The 20,667-nt window shown below is 38.7% G+C and overlaps 1 long non-coding RNA gene across 1 annotated transcript in view; it reads left to right on the top strand.

The window, feature by feature from the left end:
- Positions 1 to 5,800: 5,800 nt before the first annotated feature.
- Positions 5,801 to 20,667, top strand: part of LOC102192970 (uncharacterized) — a 49,294-nt gene continuing 34,427 nt past the window's right edge. The window contains exons 1-2 of the long non-coding RNA XR_001290336.1: positions 5,801 to 6,092; positions 6,338 to 6,562. This is a non-coding gene — a long non-coding RNA (uncharacterized LOC102192970). The remainder of the gene's footprint in view (positions 6,093 to 6,337; positions 6,563 to 20,667) is intronic.

Here is a 20,667-nt window from a genome sequence, read left to right as displayed (position 1 = left end):
TCATGACAGGATGGGTTCATTGATGAATGACTGATAGTTGACCCCATATTTCACTTGTCACTGTGTCCACTAAAGATTTCTCGGACAAGGTTTGTATGAAGAGGCTTGCAGCTTAACCCTCAGTTGTCTTCGTTTTCCCTCACTCGCCTCAGCTGATGACTCTGTTACTTATCGTGACTCACTGTCAAATCTGATTAAAACTGGATTTCCTTTACAGTGCTGCAAAACTCAGGGATTTAAGACGTATGTAAGTGTACGTCTGTGTGTTGAAAACAAAGGCACTGATTTCACAAATCCGATATTATAGACAATATAATACCCGCAGTTTTTAACACAGTAATGAAGCAAATACTGAAAATCAAGACAAGCAATTAGAGCTGGTAAAAGGTTCATTAATCTAACCAAACCTTTGTCTGTTGTTTAAATATCTTTTTTATTACATAATAGCAAAGAGGATTATGAGTAATTTTGAAGAATTGTGAATCTATTCTTTACTTGATGGCAATAAGTATCATTACTTTCCATAAGATTACCCAAGTATAAGATTGTTTAACTGTTTGGTTAATCATGACATTTATAAATTCATAGTTTTATTGGGTCCTCACAGCATGTCTAACCAGTAAATTATCAACAATGTTACACCATTTGTTTAGGCCATTCACAGTTCTAAACCAGTCTATGTTATCATCTAGTGCTACTTTTCCCCAATACTCAACTGAGTCTTAACAGTCATTGTTTTGTTTTAACAGCCAATCCATTTGTACAGAATAATGCGTACTCAGTGTATAGGAGTCTTTGCATTATTTGGTACAGCACGACTCAGCACAGAGTGCCAGACTCTCTTTGTAGGGCAGCTAAGTTCATTTTGTGTCATGAGGGTTGAGCTATAAAGACGCAATAGGCTAGTGGGGTGTTGTTGAGCCACTGTTTCCTTTTATATGCCTGAAACAATATGGTAGCCTAAATCATAAACAAAGGGGTGTGCTTTCAACTTGACATGAACATATCAATTAGTGTACAATATTATCAATCTGACTGCTAAATGCAATAAGCTAATGAATTTTCTAATCTCTGGCAAAGTCGGTGCTACTATAACTATCCCGCATTGCTTCATTACGTGTTATTACAAATGTACAGCTCAGCAGGTTGTATATATAAACTGTATTCCCTGAGAATGTGTATTGCTCTTGTCTATCGCACAAATTTCCCCGCCGTGGGATCAATAAAGTCTTGTCTTATCTTTTCTTATAATTGTAGTGATCAAGGTTTAAAGAAAGCCACTTTGTTATACTGAGACACTAAACAGTTCTGGTTTTAAGCTAACCAATACCTTACTAAACCATCAATCACACTTCAAGGTAAATGCCTTTGCTCTGGAGCAGGTTGTGTTAAGAGAACGTAGCAAATGGAATATTTTCACAAATTCTTTTATACTGACAGTTTGATCGAATGGCAAAATATAATCTTAACTGAGGGAGTATGTTTTTTAATTGCAAACCTGTGTACACTGATACACTAGCAGTTAAGTTACCAACAAATGATATGTCTGGTGTCTCCACCAGACATACCATTTGTTGGTACAAATTTGCATACATTCATCTGGTGATGAATGTACAGAATCTACAGAACATCCACAAAGCTTGATAAAATACTTTACTGTCAAATCTGTTTATGGTAAATGGTCTGGTATTCTACTCTACTTGAGGGCTCAAAGCGCTCCATACAACATGTCTCATTCATACAAGCACTTTTTTTGGCTGCTTCTAAGTTTTCTATCTAATTTTCAAACTCTGATAAACACATCCAGGTTCAGTATCTTGCCCAAGGATACTTTTGCATACAGGTTGGAACAGCCAGGGATTTGACCACCAACCTTCCAATTGGTAGATGAAGTGGTAGAGAATGTACACTACTGGCACTGTATAACACAAAAAAACTAAGTAGCCTGTTGTAGCATATTTGATAGAGATTATTTAATAAGTAGAGTTCATTTTACTTTGATTTAGATAAAAGCCGGTGTGATTTCCACAACTTTTTCATTACAGGACCATATCAGGTTCGAATGTTCTTCTTGAATATCACATTTAAACGTCACGAGTTTAAAGTTCACAAGTTTAAGCATTTCACTGAGTTTGACTGAAGAAAGCAGCACCCATTCAGTCCATGTTGTGTGGAAGATGAGTCAAATGAATGGTTTAATAGGAGTATACACAGAGTTTGAGGAAGAAGCCATAGGTTAACAGTAGAAAGTTGATAATCACTGTTTTGATGCCCAATATCTCTGACTTTAAATTTCTGGGTTTTAGGTTTTGTCAAAACAGCTAAGACACAGAAAATCCAGCTATCTAGTACACCCTTCAGATGTTGAACATACTGAAGCCTTTTACCACCTAATTGCTAAATACATATTTTCCACAGGATAGTGGACTCCAGGCACAAAATAAAAAGGACAGTCTAATTTGTGGTTAGACAAACAGCTAGAAAATGAAAAGTAATGTTGCAAACAGAAGCTGTTAATAAAACAAGCTTACCAAATCAATAACACTTGTGATATATCAGGGTCCATTTCAGTACTGAAAGAGCACATACTAAGTGTTTCAAACTGATGTATTTTAAAACATCTGTATTTGAAACTACCAAACTTAAAGCTGGTGGTATAATGTCTTTTGTTTTGTAATGACCTATAGAGTGACACACTTTTAGGCTACAATACGCGTGTTACCTTTTTTACTGTCAAATGCCATAAAGCCATATGGTTTTATAAGAGTAACTTCATCTGGCCACTGCTTTTCAGAAGTCTTGCCTTGGAGTGTGCTCTTTCAGAATTTCAGCTGGAGGGCACATTGGTGAAACCTTGTGGTGATGAGGGCAATATATCAGTCAGAAGCATTTTAAGTCATTGCGTTGCTGAACACAAGGAATGACTTACATTAACTGCAGTTCAACAGTCATAGAGTCAAAGGACAAAAGGTAAAAAACAGGGTATAATCTGAAAAGGTCAAGTCAATCAAGCTTAATCTGATACACAGAAAGTCCATATGTACAACTGTCATTTTTACTTCAACTCCAGGGAAGTTGAAATAAGCAATATGAGGCAGTATTTAGTTGTTTAAAGTCTTTAAAACCTTAAATTTTACTCCTTAAATGTTGTTTAGAAAATAATGTTGTGTTTTACTTTGTAATTATTTAATATCTGAAAAATATTGAGTAATACAAGCTTGATATGAAAAACTGCATTATGTATCAAGAAGTGTTTCTCACATTTGGACCAAATTTATGGCTTCTTCTTCTCCTTTTTGAAAAACTAAAATAATAATGCAACCCCAGCTAAATTACCAGCTGCATATAGAGACCAGAATCCATCACAGTGCATTTTTGTAATTTTAAGCAAAACCCTTTTCCTTTACCAGGGCCTACTGGAGCAGTCAGGATGCCCCCGTTAGGTCTCCCTCCTGCCTAGACCCAGCGTATCTGCACCGTACAGCCATTAACCACCATTACCGGGCAGGGCTATTTCATGGTCAAAGAGCATTTTAGTGTTTGCTCTCCCTGGGGCAACAAAGTCATCCAAGTGAGTTTCAGCCCTGCTTGGCTACATATGCTATGTTTTACATCTACTCTCTTTTTAAGCTTATTTTTTATTAATTTCGCCCCGTTATGCACTTTGACTCTGTGAGTGTGACTTAGAATGAACTGTGGATTTTGCAGAAAATAATAATTGTGTTGGACATACTCGCATCATCCATTAATTAATGAGACCTGACTTACAGTAGAAAAAAAATCCTTAAATGATCTTTAAACCCCAACACCAAAGAAAGAAAACCTTCACTGTACAGTATAGCTCCGTGCTCACAGACATTATGTAATGGATGAGTGTGTTGCAGTGCTCCAAAATAACATCAACCAGCATCCATTGATCCATTATTAACTATAGTTTTATGATTATTGGCTGAAACCGCTAATTGGCTGAAACCACTAATGGGGCTCTACAGACTTACTCCTCTTTGCATCACACCATATTAAAATTGTCAGGCTCTCACTGTCAGATGAACCTTTTCAACCCTGTTCGACTTTTTATCCACTATGTATTCAGCAATGGGTGGAGTGGTGGCTCATTAGAGGGCTGTGATTGCTGAGTTAGAAAGTTACAAAGGTTACTCTCCGCAAAACGCCTGACTGAGGGCTGGCTCATTTAAAACAGTAACAAATAGTGTTTTGGACGCCAAAGCCCCATCACACCTCGTCCTTGCTGCTAATATCTCATGCAAAGCATCCAAATAAAATGACGAAATACACAGAAATTGCAAATTGCCCTCCTGGACACCACACAGGAAGTATTTTCACAGACTTGTTGGCAGGACACATGATCTGTCTGAGCTTTTCAAAGTAGTCACAAATAGCAAGAAGGTCCTGAGTTCAATTCCATCACCAGTATTTCTGTGTGGAGTTTGCATGTTCTCCCTGTGTTTGCATGGGTTCTCTCCAGGTACTCTGGCTTCCTCCTATAGTCCAAAGACATACAGTTAGTGGAGTGAGGTTAATTGATGATGCCCATAGGTGTGAATGTGAGTGCAAATGGTTGTCTGTCTCAGTGTGTTAGCCCTGCAACAGACTAGCGACCTGTCCTGGGTGTACCCCACCTAGGACAGCTCCCTGCAACCCTGAATTGGATAAGGAGAGGGGAATAGATGGATGGACAAAATCCAGGTTGCGATTTGGGTTTAATTTGTTAAAGTTAGAGGGACTTCATTATCATGGTTTGAATAACAACTAAATGTTTACAATTGTGGTCACGCTTTAAAATTTGCCAACTATTAGTTAGAAACAAAAGTCTTTATAATGCAGGTTTTGTCTATTTTGACACCTGACTAGTGCCTTTTTGTCTATTCATAATTCCTATAAACCAGGCATGCAATTCCCTTTATGTAACTGTCCCTCAGTGCAGCTAAGTTGGTTACAGGGCTCTTTAGACCTCAGTAATTCAGCCAAAGATTTCCCACATGTAGAGCATTTTAAAACATCTAGGGATGAAAAAGAGCACCGGGGGAAGGCATGTCTCAGTTGACCTCATTCTTTACGGAGACAGTGGAGGACTCAGGAGATCTTTATTCCCATGGGCATTTGTCCAAATAACAGAAATTGGTTAGAGAGACAAATATCTTTGACTTCCACCATGGCGAATGCATACAGAAGATACCTTGGAAAATTACCCTACTCTTATTGAAGTTGTGTCCTGGCAATTTTTAGCCTTATTCAATAATTTTGTAAGTTAACCTGGACTGCTAGCTCAGGTAGCTGTAGCTCAGGCAGTAGAGCAGGTCCCCTACTACTCGGAAGACTGGTAGTAAACTGTAGTTCAATTCCTAGCTGATTAAATCTGCATGACAAATATCTTTGGGCGAGACACTAACCCCACATTGTTCTCTGATGTTGTATAAAGAGGTGCTCAGACAGAATACAAAAGCTCTGTCCATTTACATCCTGTAAAACAGGCAATAAAGAAGGGACTTAGTCAATACTCTATGGGTGTACATTGTTATTTGATTGAGTTGAGTGTTGCAAAAATATTTAAGGTTGGTTTGTTCCGTAAACTGATGGGTGATGTCATTGAGGCTACATCCATATTTCATGGCATTTACAGCATAAAGTTAAAGCAATAAACAATGAGATGATCTGTTAATCTATTTTGGATACAGCTTGGAGAGTCATGTGATAATCCATATGGGCCCCTCCCCCTAAATGTAGCCCTGTAGAAACAGAGTACCATATTTTATGTGTTTTGTTTTCATTAATGTGTGTATTACACATTTGGATATAAATTATAAGTTATTTGGTAAATTTATTTATTCTTTAAGTTCAATTTTAAAAGTTTTCAATTTCTTGGTTTACACGGCCTACCGGGGTCTGATTGGAGGGAAGGAAACTTGACCCGCCCTCTCCTAGCATGAGGACACACGACATGGAACACCAGAGAACTAAGAAGCAAGTTCACAAAGTGAAAACAAAGCTGTTGTATCTCTGAAAGTGTTTAAAAATAAAAGCAGAAGTGGCCGAGGCGACAGCCAACACGCTTGATAAAGTTGAACTTCTTGGTAAGTGATTATCGAGTTAGAGTTTAGCTAAGCTAATGTAGCTAACTATAGTGTTGGCATGACAGCCGATGTTACAGTTAAATACATTTTTTTCCCGGTGTGTATGAGACGTTATGTGTACTTACAGCCATATAAGAAATTTGTGAAGGAAATTTAGAGGCAAACAAAAATGTGGCTCTCATTGAAATATGGTCACAGATTGTAATGCCATGACTGTATACAATAAGGGTGTTATTGTTATGCAGGCTGGATTTTTGTCTTTGGATACCTTTTGAATCTCCCTGGAGTTGGGCCCCGGATTTCCTCCTTTGCCTAGGAGGTGGTGCACCCATCCATCTACCTGAGAAGGAATCCACCTATTCCTTCTCTTCTGTTGGAGAAGTTATCCGCTGTGGTAGGACTAACATAGATCACAAACTGTTGTTGACTAATACCATTGGGTGCAGCCACAAAGAAACAACTGCTCTAAGGTTTGACTAAATACTTTACGCTATCACATAATTATTTTTTGCATAAATCCTACTGATACCCACTTTGTAGTAGCATTTTTTGTTTTTATTTGTTGTTTGGAATCACCATTCATTTCTACTGCGGTTTAAGGTTTACACCATATGCCACTGATGGCAATGTTTTATTTCAGCATGCAGTTAATGCCATGTTTTAAGTTATTTATTGTGCTCCGGTATTGCAAAATATAGTGAGTGTTACAATCACTGTCAAAGCCTCCAGCTATTTCCTGGTAATCACACACATTTTGGCACCTACCTCTCAAATCTAAATACTGGTCCACTATTTTGTAGCTTATCTAGACCAACTAGTGGGTCTGATTATGTTACATAAACATAAATCAAATCAAGCTGGCCATTACAGTCCGTGACAGTACAACTCATCCAACTTGCTGAATAGATCTATCCCAACTGGTGGTGGGACTATATAAAGATATGTACTGAATGGAAATAATGAGTACAAATGCAATTAACATTCATTCAGTAACAATACTCACCACATTCTACTGTATGTTGCGGTTATGATGAACTATATTGTAAAAGTTTTGTATAGTAAGTTATAATTTACATCCCTGGGAGTCAGAATTGTTGTGCTCTGGATAAACTTGTGTTTGCTTATTTTTAAGGCAGCAATTTATTAATACAAAATAGACCTACAAATATCTTTCTAATGAAAGCTCTCAGTGTATGTTAACTCTACCTTGACAGAACATGACTCCAAATGTTACATTTTAATCTGCTTGAGTGGAGACTCAAACATCTGTATTTCATCAGAAAAGAAGTAATCAAAGTTGACATCAAGCTGGTCCTTAAAGTTTGTTTGCAAGTGCCAGCAATCTGGCTCAACATTGGTATGAGAGTAATGAAACATTTTTATTAAGAAATTATGATATGTAGTTATCTAGAGCAGTGGAACATAGTATGCAGCTGTTGCTGGCAGACCCCACTTAAAAGTGTTATGCACGGACTGTTGCTACCATCTGGCTATTACCCGTGAATATGAGGTTATATAAAATGCAAACATTAAGGTTCAGTCATACCTCAGCAAACTACAAAACCATATTTGACACATTAAAGGCATGTTCTGATTTTTGGGACACACATTGGTAGAATGGGGTCAACAAGTTTTCCAGATAATCACAGAGATAAAGCGTATGTGCAGATAAAGTCTTCTTTGCCTCGTGCTTCAAGAGAAACTTTCTGATTGACATTGGCAAAAGACAACAACAGCACCGGGCAATTCGGATGAAAGCGAGAGACACCACCCACTGTCATGTCGTACAGCAGCTCAATAGTCCACCGAGCACTGACAGTCACCACAGCTGTACATTTTACGCTACCTGAAGCCCAATAATTAGCATTGCTTTTTGAGGAAAAAAATCCCAAAACAAACAGAACATACACTCCAAGATTTATATAAACAACTATGCACGCACACACACACATTCAACCGCATGTGCACGTCAGGTACGCACGCTCAACACATTCAGTGGAACTCCTGCTTAACTTAATTGTTCTTTTCTGTAAATTGGAGCTATTTGTGTAGTTCGTTTTTGTATTAATTTGTGTCAGTGTTACACTTGTCAGCTTGAAGTTGACAAGAGAGCCATATTCTTGTTGTACAGTAGGAATCCAAACATGCTGGTTCTGCCTCATGCTGCTGGTGGATGACACTCAGGGAGAGATCATCTTGCTCAGTAGGCAGTTTCCTCTCAGTTGAACTAGACAGCTGTTTGTTTCTCAAAACTTGGCTATTTGACATATGTTGTATCCATGTTGTCAAAAATCACTCCACACACAAATTAGTTCCCCCAAATTGCATCTACTCTTGTAATAAGCTGTTTTTTTGGACTTTAATGACTATTTTTAACCACTAAAAGGGTATTTCTATTACTTAGATGTGTTTTATTTCAGTTAGAATTCCTTTGTACATTAAATATATTATAATATTTTCAGCTTTTAACCGGTTTAGAGTATTATATGATCTAGGGGTATTGCTGGAGGAAAAGGTTTTGTGGATTTTGTCCTAGAGGCAGACATAGCAGGACAAATCAGCAGGTCTCAGGACAAACCATCCTGTCACAAGAGATGGAGAGCCTGGCCAACTGTGTTGACTGATTGTTAGCATTAGTGGCTTTGAGTGTGATTAATATGCCTTCCTCTCACATAGCACTCTGGAAAAAGAGAGGTGTAGCTTAAAACTAAAAGTGGAGGCCACATTGCACATTTTTAAAGAAGATAATGCATAACCTGAGTGTGGCCAGCTGTATGTAGCTGGATGGATGGCTCTCAGAGTCCAGGTGCTCTTGCATTAATTCCTCCACCTTGAATCAGAGGGAGGATGTGCTGGCCTAATGAGCTTGTTGTGTGGGATGCTGTGCGTGCTGCTGAGATGCTGTTAGAACACACTGTGCTCCAGCTTAGTGAATTTGAGGCGAGCGTAATTGCTGTGTTGTGAAGGGGATCTTCTTCTTCTGCATCTGAAGCAGCCCCTTAGCACCTGCCTGTTTGCCTGGGCCTCCTGTCTGCCGCGGTCATGGCACTCCCTTCGCTTCCGCACACTGGGACTTTGGCACTCACCAGTCAATTTGGCTGTAATTTGAGAAGATTAGGTCCCCGTACAGTTAAGTCAAACATTGCATCACTGCCTCTCTGTTGTGGAGCACAAAAGTTCTTGCTGTGCTCTGCCACTGTTGACAAAAGCACGCGAGCACCTGGGCATGTGCACATACAGTTTCCTCAGTGGAAAGGTATGTACTATATAAGCTGGTGTACCACTTGGCTTACGTTGCATATAGATTAATATTTTTTCTTTTATTGAAAAGTAGTTTATACAGTACTGATAAAAATTATTATTACAATATAAAAAATTTAACTTCAAACTTTCACAACCACAGGCTCTGACAGAGGAGCTGTAAATTAACCTGAATGGCTCTTACAAAGCCGATTCTTCTACTCGTAGTTTCCATTACCAATAAGGGTATCTAGGGGGAAGTAAAGACATGTTCTGAAAGAGAAGAAAACTTTTACATAAAACTGCAAATCCACATAACAGACAGAAAAAAACAATCTCCTCAATTACACTGTAGCACTGTGTAGCAATGTTGCACAAATAGGGTTTGCCTTAAAGAGTTATTAGAAGAAAAAATTACCTTCAACCTCATTTTCAGCCAGACTCAAGTCAGCAATATTTGGAAAAATGTGGTTTTGGAAACATGGGCTGTGGACAGATTGAACATTTCAATTGAACCCTTGGGCTAGACTCACAAAGTATTCAAAGTATTCAGTGGCTCAGTAAAACCGCAAAGGGAAGAACAGATTCTACTAAACACTTAACAAAATCTGGATGCAAACTGAACCTGGAAGTCTACATTGGGTCGGTGCAAATCTTAACATCCATGACCTGCAGAAGGAAATATCAAATCACAATAAAACTTAAGTTGATGTTGATAAAATATAGAATAAAACCAATTTATACGTGTATATGAAGAATAACTTATTGTTTATGCATTTTTGCAGATTTTTCCCACGAATAACTAAACCTTTGAATACTGAGGCTAAAATTGCCAGTGAAGCCATGTTTACAACAAGCTTTATCAGATGCCCACATTCATGTCTGCCTGTTTCTAAGTTGTTGTTTTTTCTTTTGCAGTAAGTATGACACTGCTTAGAATACTAAAGCAAAAATATACGTCAAGTCCAGTCAGTCGCTCATTGAGTTGTAGACATGACATGATAAAATGCCACCTTCAGTTTTCCATTTTTGTACATGTGTGAAGGCCATAAGAAGGCTAAGCTATTAACCATGCTGCTCATTCAACATCTGCACGAGGTTCATCTGTGCAGCAGAGAGCCGTGGCTCAGGCACTCCCTCTGTGCCCCTATGGAAAAAGAGGCCTGCCAGAATGAGGAATGATGGCTAAGGCCCTGATTATTAGGATTAATTGTCTCTTAGTCATGCAGTGGAGCAGGAATGCCAGGGTAAAAGCAAGGTGGAAATAAAGAGGGCCAGCCAGCAGTCGTCATGTTTTCTTTACAAGCACCTTTCACATAACAGTTCCTCTCAGGTACTTCACTCTATCAACACCATTTAGACTGGTGATAAGCATGAAGTCATAATAAAATACGAAATGCTTTTGAATGGAAGTTATTCTACTTATCCTCTGTGCTGAAAAACTTGTTTTAAATAAAGCATTGCCCTGGTAATAATACTGGTGCTGTGTAGCCTATGAAAACACACCTGCCAGGTTAAAGGTTTCTTACACAATCTGCTTCGTATTCATTTTGGCCCTAGAAATCTCAAGTATTGATCTTTGACATACTCACTCTCTGTTAGCTTGTTTATAGATTTTACCAGAAAAAAAACAAACACATTTCATTATTTTTTTATTTTCATTTTTTGCCAAAAAAAAGTTACACAGACAGTCTGTGCCAAGCTCAAACTTCTTTCAGCATTTAAATAGTGTAGATAAAGATATTTTTAAGAAAGACTTTGGTAAAACTTTTGCGAGAACGGTCACGTTATTTTCACAATACCAGACCTGAAAGAGTCATAAAAGACGGATCCCTTTGTTTAGCATTCTTTTCATATTTGGCTCTTTAGCCTTACATTAAACACCCAAATTTTTACCTGTTTTCATTTAAAACAGACAGAGCTCTGAAGTTGCTTCTCGTCCTCAAAGTGAACCAGAAAAGATTTTCGGGAAAGTTACAAATAGATGCCTTTCCACCAACAAAACATCCAAACAGCTGTCACTTCCCGGCGTATTCATTCATCATTATTAGATAATAAGTGGGGAATAGCCCCTGAAAACCCCTATTACCTTTATGTACTCTACAGAAGTGTGCCACAGATAACAGATGAGGCTGGACTTGATGTAAAATTAAATTACTTGTTTCGTATTGGGTGCAATTAATGGGCTTTAGACGCAGCGAGGCTCAGTGCGTTTAGAGATGTGTCCTATCAACTCGTCCTGGGGATTAACCTATCTACTTTGCATTGGCCCCTGACTGCATGCAAGCAATGCTAATCTGTGCACAGCTCCCTTCAATAACTTTCAAAAACTTCTGCATTAATGATGGAATATCTGTCAGCTGGATGTCATTAATTTTGTACATGATTAAGCGTGTATTTAGGACACTTGTCAAGCGGTTGTTTTGAGCTGTGGCAGGTTTGAGCGCACATATTTTTTTTCCTACAGTCTCTTAGAGCCAGAGCTCTGTTTTCATCATTTCAGATAGCAAAACAGAGACTGGTTAGTGTAATTATGAAGTCAAAAATATTAAAATATCTCTGAGTGAATCTGCATTAAATTTTCAGTGGCAATTCTCTTATTCCTTAAGATTTGCTATAATTAAGTATCACAGTTTTAACTATTACCCACTCTCTTCACAGTTTATGTTTCACCTCACAGAAATACGTCGGCTCTGTATTTTCCCACTAAGTCTGTAATTTTTTACATTTTCTTTCTTTCTTTTTTTTGCTTTTGTATAACTACATTTGTTCTGTATGTCTTATAAAGCATTGCAGGGTGACCACTTGCTCTCCTGTGGCCTTGACTGTGGCAGCACAGCACCTGAATAAAAACCATCAGAGAAATGCCTTTGATTGTAGAATACCCTTCCAAATTTTGTATAGCCTTCGGTAAAAACACGGAACAACAATTCAGATGTACAGTACAGCACAATGGAGGCACTCAACATGAACTAATCAGTGTTTAGGGAATATATAAGTCTCTTTGACTTTCATGCAGTCGAGGGGGAAAAAAAGAGTTTCCAAGTTGTTTGTCATCTAAATAAATCTTCCCTGCAGCATTTCTTCAGACTTCCAATAATAGTGACTAGTTCAAATGCCAAATTATGCTTTGCTCTGACATATTGCCCACACCATGTGGTATATGTGATTGTGTATATGTTTCTGTGTGTATGTGTGTCACACGGATTGTGTCTGTAAGAGTCTGTGTGTATGTGTGCCCGCTGTTTGTATGCATTACTGTATGTGTTAGTGGAGGTGGCTGGTGGCGGTGTACCAACTAGTCACGGACCTGGAGGATTAGATTTACCATTTCAAAGATGCCTGTGTTTCTAAAGTTTACACACATACATGTACACACACACACACACACACACACACACACACACACACACACACACACACACTCATACAATCACCCACCCACACACTGCTTCCCCAGCTTGTCAACGTGCAACGTGGGCTGTGGAGGCTTGTGCGAACAGATGGGAGGAACCAGCATAAAATAAAGTTAAACTAGAACAGAATGACTATGCAAGTGGCGTGGCCGCCCTTTGTTTGCTAGGAAGGTGATCCTCAGCAGCTGGGGATGATGGAACGCATGATTAAAATTACCAGAGGGAATGATTAATATCTCCTTAAAGCACACACTTCCAGCATATCAATCATCTCATTACACTGGAAATGTTAATTGTGTGAGGGGAGGGTTGGGGCCCCTGAACCATGAAAAAGTAGCCCACCCCTCGACATGTTTACTTACACAACAGAACGGACCTAACAACTCCATGTGTTCTGTACCGTGTTTTGAGAGTTTCCACTGTTACCACTAAAGCAGGTCCCACTCAGCAGGGGACACTGTACTCAACAGTAACTGGACTCTTCACTTCCTGACAAAAAACTTTGTTTAGGAGCAATCAGGAGGTGTATGCTGGCACAGGAGTTGTTTTAGAACTCATGTGTGATGCTAAACAATACTAAATGTGCTTTTTCCCCCCTTTTTTTAGGGGAGGGAGGTTGAAATTTGCATTAAAGTTGTACACCCCTGTGCACACTCCTAATAACATTCATGGAAATAGTTGAGTATCATGTGTTAGTGGGATACTTTGTTATATATGTCATGAAGTGTTGGGCTTTTTAACTGAACTGAGATTAATTTCCTAATATCCCAGATTTCCTGTAAGATTTTTATATTTAAACGACACAGGCTTCAGTTTTTGGGGGGCAACATGGAAACGATGAACGAGCAAGAACAGAAAGTTTTTTGTTTTGCTTTATGTTAAGCGATAAAACATCGTGAAAAAAGAAGACTAAAGCTGTGTACATTTTGAAATAAGGAGAGGAAGAGGTCCCAGTGCCTATGGTGGCCCAGATTGCCCTTGCCTTGCCTTCCTTTCCCCTGGTTGCCAGTGTGTCCTACTCTTTGCCCTCTCTGCTCCGCTGCGTTCGCTCCCGTCCCCCCTCCCACCTTTCCCTGCGTGCCTACGCTGCCTGAGCCAGCTGCTCCCACTTCATCTTCAGCAGCGTCACCAGGCGGGGTATTAATCATGTTTTTCGAGGGGGACACTCTGCTATTTATCTCTCTGACACTTCCAGCATTCAGAGGCCCATTGCTGGGCACAGCCCATTGAGTAGTAAGATTACACATTACATCGCTCCATTGCTTCTCCCTGCCCTCTCCATTGACTAGCTGTTCAACGGTGGCATCAAGCTTGCACGATCGGACATAATTTATGCCCTACATGTATAAAAACACTATCCTGTGTCTACATTTTTACCTTCTACACTTCACTTTTACATGTACATGTGGAATTGCAATCTTCCATTGATTTCCACATATAGGAAATACAGGAGTAATATTGTAAAGGAGAGCAGTACAGTAAACTAAAATTAATGTGAAACTCATTCACAGTGAGGTTACAAATCTGAGTAAATGATTGTGATTAAGCCTGTTTTCTGTCAATTGTGCAGCATTTTACTAATATTCAAATAAGAATTCTGTGTAGGATACAACAGGGTACTTACTTTCAGTCACTGATCTGGTTTTCAAAGAGAGAGCCAGAGGAATAGTTTTATCTGTGAAATGCAATTACAAATCCTGACCCTTGGCTTTTTCACTTACACTGCGTATTGAGGCACTTCGGCAAGAACTCCAGTGTAGTTCGTGCCATAGATTCAAATCGCAATTCAATCTCCGTGCTTTTGAGTAGGCAATGAGATGCGGGAATGAATGCACCACTCTTCTGGTATTTTGTTCAGTTTCAGTTTGTTAAATGTACGAATCCTCGGGCTAAAGTAATCTATTACGTCTTCCTGTTGGAACTTTCAAAAACAACTGAATTAAAGTAGGGATGAAAAAAGGTGTCTTAGAGAAACAGGAAGCAGTTATGTTGGCTGATGGCCAGTCTAATGGGCTGATGGGAATGCTGAATGAATGAGTGATTCTCCAGGGATCCCCTCGGCTTTTGGTGGAGTTCTGAATTGAGAGTGTCAGCTAACTCCTCCTCTGTTGAAAATGGAGGGTAAAAGTGCATTGAAATCATGCCAAATAGTAAATCAAATATGTGTTCAAAAAGGAAGTGAACATTTTTAGAACAGTAGAGTTAAGTACACCCTCAACCCCCACTTCTGTCCTCCCTCTCTTCCTCTTTATCTCTCTGTCTTTCACTCGCCATTTTCATGCACATATTGAAAGAATTTGTGTTGAAGTCTAGATAATAATAATAACTGTTGTTGCCGAGCGCAGCCCAATGCAGAGAGGAGGCGAAAGAGCTGAGGTTTGTGCTACTACAGCCTTTGATTTATGCATTCCTACACATAAGTTCAGAGGTCAGGCACAAGGTTTGAAATGGCTTGTTTGCCATTTCTTTAACCTGACTCAAATTCTTCCTTGCTGGTGGGGGGTGGGGGGGTGGGGGGTAAAATATGATCCTAATCCTTCTGTCAGCTGAATGATATAAACTTAATTATTTCAGAGGCAGTAGAGATGTGGCCCACATTTCATAACACTAATATACTTTTAATTTAGTACATCTGACTCAAAGGCCCCGGCGTCTTCATGATCCAAAAAACTGTCAGACGATATCTATAAGCTGAAGTTATGATAACTTAGAGATAGTGGTGTGAATTTAAGGCTGCAGTCTGGTCACAACACTTTATGAAAGCTATTAATGAGATGGAAATACACTTTATGCAAAACTGAAGTGAAATCAAGTTCAGTTTTGACTTCTGCATGACTGAATAGTTTCACAGTTTTCTGACATGAAACTATTGCATTAAATATTCAATCCTATTTGAGCCTCTGTCTGGGAATCTCCATCATAAAAGAATGTTGTGTGGTTTTGAGTTGCTGATGCAGAATACCTCTTTTGACTTAACTCATCTGGATTTAAGGTTAGCAACAAATTACCAACCACTGAGTTTAACTGAACAGATTATTGTTCTACATACATACAGATTATTTTTCTTTCACATTCTCTATAAAATCACAAAGATTTAATTTACTGGAATTTACTTGAATCCAGTATATTTGGCATATTTAAATGTAATGAAGGATAAATTGCTTTTTAATTAAAAAAAGAATTATGTTGTTCTACGTGTCCTATAAATTCAGAAGTAATCACAGGAAAATATGTTGGATAATTTAATATATGTTATGCAGTTGGATATACACTCATTGACTACTTTATTATGTACACCTTGCTAGTACCTGGTTGGATCCACTTTTTACCTTGAGAATTGCAATACTGACAGGACAGCATTGACACATTGCTGTTGTGCTAAAATATTACACCAACAACAATCAAGACCCATCAGCTCAGGCAATGTCCAATTTTATTACCCGTGTGAACTGCGGCCTCGGTTTTGTGTGCTTCTTCAGCTGTACCCGATCTGCTTCAAGGTTTGGCATGTGTACTAAAAGATGCACTTCTGTATAACTTTAAAAATAAATTTTAATGAGTGGTTATTTGGATTGCTGTTGCCTCCTATTGAATTCTGATGTCAATATGACATTTTTAAACAGAGAATTACAGCTGACTGTAAACCCCGGAGACACTTATGTAGGAAAATCCCAGTAGGGCAGCAAAAAAACTGAAAACTGTTTACATGAATGCACTGAGTTGCTTCAATGCGAAAGTGATGAAGTGGCTGGTGAGTTTATATAAAAATATTTTATTACTTCAGTCATTTAATAAGATATATTTGGAGTATTTGTTATTTCTTAATTGTCTTTTTATTAAAAAAACAAAAACTATGTAGCGCGTAATGTTGGCCAGTATGTTAGTCCTTCTATACTTTATATAAATGAAGGAAACTGAAAAGTCATCCTAACTACAAGAAAAATCATACTCGCTTCCACACCCCAGATGTTTTATCACCAAGCCTTTTGGTGCTCAAAGTCCAAGCTTCTGCTGATAGGAGACAGGAAATGGCAGCAACCAAGCTTAATGGCTAATGTCTACCTACTCTGTCTGTAAGTGGTTCTCCACACAGCTACAAGGAGTGGGTGTTAACGCAGGGAAAAGAGGGGTGCTATTAGTTGAGGTGCGCTGTAGGGGGCAGAAACACTTAATAAAGCGTTGATAAATGACATCTAAAAGCTAAATATATCTAAAGATCAAGGGCAGGGGGAGTCCGATTTGCATTAGTCTTCTTGTTTCTGTGAGAGTGAGCATGTACATTCTTATGTCTTTGTCTGCGTCCGAGTGCCTGTGTGTGGTAAAGGCTCACCTGGTATTTCAGTTGTATCTGTCATGTATTAATATAAGGCGAGGGTTTTGAAATGTTAACCATCAGTCAGTGTGTCACTGGTTCTAAGACTGTTGGCTTCTGTATAGAGGATGACTCTCAGATGAAAGCCCTGGACTCTCCTCAGAAACCTTGGAAATGGAGCACAGTATATAGCTAGCACTGATAACAAGAATTTGGCTTCAAACAGAGGGAACATCAAATAACTCTGTATGTGTGTGTGTACGTGTGTGTGTGTGTGTGTGCGTGCGTGTGTTTGTGTGGCGTCTGCCAGACATGTGTTCTTGTCCGTGCAGGTGTGTGAGAACGCTTGTAACTCTATATGTGCTGTACATTTCTGTGTTTTTATCCACAATTATGGTACACTTGAGTCTGTGTGTACACGTGTGTGCACATGTGAGTATCTGTGTGTGTGTGTGAGTGAGTGTGTGTGTCTGGTAGCAAAACCCTCCCATTTTAGCTCTAATGACACAGTATGTTGTGGCTAAGGCCACAAGATTTGGACATATGTTCACCTTTCTTTTGATGAACAGAAATTGAGACTAGAAGAAAGGGGACAACATTTGGACCAGAGATCCACCAAAGGGAGTAAGATGAAAAGGGAAAGACTAGATGGCTAGTGAAACCCTGTCAAGACCAGCAGAGTGGCCCATTCATCTGCTCTAATTCAGGGCATTAGTGCCTCACAGGATCAACATTGTCAAAGCTACAAACAAGAATTGTTACAGACTTCACTGCTGTAGTTTCTTTTATGTGTCTCACAGCATTCTTTTATGCAGCAAATTTCATAACAGTGTGTGATAGTAGGGTCATTGTGGTGGCATCAAAGCAAAGAACAACACAGGAAAAAAGGATCCAGCCATAGTTTAGTACACACACTTTATACTGATATTCTAATATGTGTTTTGCGACATGCTGAGAAATTGTCATGCGCACATGCTGCGGCCTTAAGAGGAACATGAGTAATAATAAAGGGTTAGCATGATTTATGACCCTATCTGCCACTGATTCCTGGAGGATTGCTGATATTCTATCTCCAAATTTTGTATTGATTCTGATCGGACTGTGTAAAGTTGTGGCATGACCTTTCTTTACAATTCCCTTGCTTGGGTCTCTCTCAGCATCTGTGTCTCCCAGCACTAAAAAGGCTCATTAAGGGTTTCGCAGGTGCCTTTATTGCTATGTCCCATCTTTGGACCTATGATTGATTGTTGGTATACAGTGAAATTGGAAATGTTCTGTGCTGTGATTGTTTTGTTAAACACCCGCACAGCACTTATTATAAAGGTCACATCACCTTGGTTTCCTCATCCAAGAATATATGAGACCAATCTACCACAGAAACAGTTTTATTTAGACATACAGGCAAGCGACAAATTAAAGGAAAACATGAGCCTTTGACCCCCTATGGGGGGGATCTGGTAGCTCTGTTATTTTCTGGGGGCATTTTGCTGCCATGGTTTGGATGCACTTTTCCCCTTAAATGTAAGGATCACTGCCAAATAAATAAAACAAAGAAAGATCATATGAAATAAAATGAAAAACATGAAAGTATATAAAAGTAAAATACATAGTTGTTCCAAGAGATCTATGTTAATTTGTCACCACCTACTATCATATGTTTTATTGACTATGTCAAAAATTTCAGCACTCAGCTTTAAAAATGTATCTTTTTGTTTCAGTGAAGGCTGGTATTCAGATGTCTGTCTCTATCATAGCTTAATGTCACATCACTTTGTAATTCAGTACACTAATTCTAATCTAATCTAATCTAATCTAATTAATCTGTCATATTTTGTATTTTGCATATCCTTTTCAACAATGCCATTATCTGATTATTTGTCTTTTATAGTCAAATTTGTATCGCTGTGGTTAGACTCAGCAGCAGATCATCAGCAATATAAAATGTGTGTCAAAGCTTATAAGCATTAAGCCGGACTTCAAAACACATGAAGCTCTGTGAGCAATTTATGTTCTCTTTTCTACGGTCAGACTTTCAGACTGTTGTTTTTGATCAGATATCTATCTAAATCACAGCATTTGTTTGGCAGTAGTTAACAAGAACACGATTTAAAAATATAAAAATGAAACAGTCGTGTTCAAATGCAGGAAAAAAAGGTAAGCCAGTGGCTTTGGGTTTGAGCACAATGATGGAATATAAGTCTAAACCACTCCTTTACAGGATTTTCAAGTTTATAATTAATGAAATTATTAAAAATAAGTACATCTGCTGTAGTAATCAGCGTAATTGAATTGTTGTATGCTTAATGAGTTGCTTATTAGAGTTTGAAATAAAGTCTTTAGAATTTTGTATTTTCATATTTAGTTAGCTTCCTTTTACCTTAATTACACCGAAATGAGATTTAAAATATGCATCGTTATCTACTGATAGGTTCAAACTATTCCCTCTCATAAAAATGTATTGACCAAATTAAAGTGTGATGCCCCACTTGTCTCTCATTTCCTAGCAGCAAACAATTTAGTTTTATGTCACACATATTTTCAGCCTCTACTTAACTAACATTGGCTCCTTTTTTTTTTCTTTTGAAATGTGTTGAAGGAGCATTCATTGTACGTCGCGCAGGCTGTTCATTTGAACTTCACAGTTGAAACAGAACGTATGCAAAAAGAGGAAAATCATCGATCCTTTAATGCCATCCCAAAGGGTCCACTGGGTGGGGCAAAATAAAGAAGCCCTTAAACTCTGCAATTGCCAATAATGAGCTATCATTACTCAAATTACAGCAAGCACTGATTGGATTTAAAGTAATGAAGAAAACAACACGATCAATCATCATCAAGGCCCAGTGTCGTCATGTCAGAGCTTGGGCCTTGCCGCGGTGCAGCGTACTCTACAGAGGCCAGGACGGGGCCATGTCCTTGGGGCAACCATCCATCCTCCAACATCAACATCTCAGAAGCAGCAGCACCAGAAGTATTAACTTTGATTTTCAAATACTGCCGTGACCATCGCTGAATAATAAAATCAGAGCTACATCAACCAGATGATAAGACAGATGTTTTTATCAGGAGTTAATTGCTGGTACAGTATACGATTATATTGGTGTACGCTCGTTATCCATGGAGACTGCTGGCCAGATGCTGACTTTTGTCTTTCTTTTGGCGGTCATTTCCACCAGATATGAAATTTGTGAAGAACTGAATATAATAGTTACTTTTCATAATCGCTCTGATAGCTGGCTTGTCAAGCACCCACACGCTCCATTATCATTTTAATACCCTGCATGGACTTATTCTGCCAAGGTGCTGACAGAATGGTTTCTGAGAGTAAGTCATCTTATGGAAAGGAAAATAGTTTTCCCCTGGTTCACCACAGATAGCTCAATTAAGATAAGAAGGAACAAATCTAAGTCGGAGGAATATGTAAATGGTGAAGAAAAACTGCAGCAGCACAGGCATTATTTGTCTAATAACCATATTGCTATTATTGTTTGCAACAGTGCGAATAGTCAGCCCATTCAATACATCAAAGCACTGTAGTAAGCCTTCAGTACTGTATGCAGTTTATTGTCATTCTCTGTGTGCACTCTGTCAACTCATCTTCTCCCAC

This window comes from Pundamilia nyererei, unplaced genomic scaffold (genome assembly GCF_000239375.1).
Source record: "Pundamilia nyererei isolate P.nyererei 1_Seehausen unplaced genomic scaffold, PunNye1.0 scaffold00035, whole genome shotgun sequence".
NCBI classification, from domain to species: Eukaryota; Metazoa; Chordata; class Actinopteri; order Cichliformes; family Cichlidae; genus Pundamilia; species Pundamilia nyererei.
This window is presented reverse-complemented; position numbering and strand designations above follow the sequence as displayed.